Here is a 989-nt window from a genome sequence, read left to right as displayed (position 1 = left end):
GTCACTTTCCTATGAATTTATTGTTTTTCACTGACGAGCTATCAGTCCCAAGTTGTCCCTCTGAGTTGCTATCACTGGGTCTCTCCTTCATGTCTGTGTGGTGCACCTGTTACTGAAGACTTTCTCTCTTGTTAATCTTTTATCAGCCTAATTTGCAGAGCCCCAGTTGCAGAACCTCAGGGAGTACAAGAGAACCAATGGGGAAATTGTGGAATATAATTAAAATATTTTCTTGAACATATGAGTAGGAGATCATATAGACAATTTGAATTTTGAAGGAAGGTGGTGCTTCATCATCTCCATAAACAAAGCTTAGGAAACTTAGAAACTTTAGGATTACTGTACACTGAAGGCATAAGATGTGTAGCCCCATGAGGAATGCCTCTGCGACTGGAATTTGAAACTATAGGAATCCAGTGCTTTTTCATTCCTAGATGGAGACTATCTAGATCATCTCTTTAAAAGGGATGATTGTACTATCTGGTCACCATTATCACACTTGGCTCCTAGGGCTGGGGATGTAGCTCAGTGGTAGAGCATATGCTTTGCATGCATGAAGCCCCAGGTTCAATTCCTGGCATCTCCATAACCCTTCTACAGATGTTTAAGCTCTTCTTTAGAGAATTTGTTAAATATTATGAGTGTCTTCACAGTGGAGCATGTGACCGGGGCTGCACATTAACATAAACTGCAGATGACATCTCACTATGCTGAAAGAACAATTTGAAAAGCTAGTGATGTGATGATCATCTTTCCTTTCAATATTAATAATTTTTTTATTAATCCAAAATAAAAACCTAGCTTTCCCAAATCTTTTCTATCTGATTCATTTACATTACACCTGTCATCCTATTTCTTTTAATAAAACCATATAAATTGCTGGATAGAATCTTACCTGCTCTGCCATGGTCATGGTCCACATAAAGAATAAAACTGCAGCTTATATGCTTATAGCACTCCTTATTTCTATAATACATTATATTAATACA

At 37.4% G+C, this 989-nt stretch overlaps 1 non-coding gene across 1 annotated transcript; it reads left to right on the top strand.

Annotated features, from left to right (window-relative positions):
* The first annotated feature begins 514 nt into the window (after window positions 1–514).
* TRNAA-UGC (transfer RNA alanine (anticodon UGC)) lies at window positions 515–586 on the top strand. Its single transcript has one exon. It is a non-coding gene; the product is annotated as a tRNA-Ala (tRNA).
* Window positions 587–989: the final 403 nt, after the last annotated feature.

Source organism: Manis javanica, chromosome 18 (genome assembly GCF_040802235.1).
Source record: "Manis javanica isolate MJ-LG chromosome 18, MJ_LKY, whole genome shotgun sequence".
In the NCBI taxonomy this organism is placed as follows: domain Eukaryota; kingdom Metazoa; phylum Chordata; class Mammalia; order Pholidota; family Manidae; genus Manis; species Manis javanica.
This window is presented reverse-complemented; position numbering and strand designations above follow the sequence as displayed.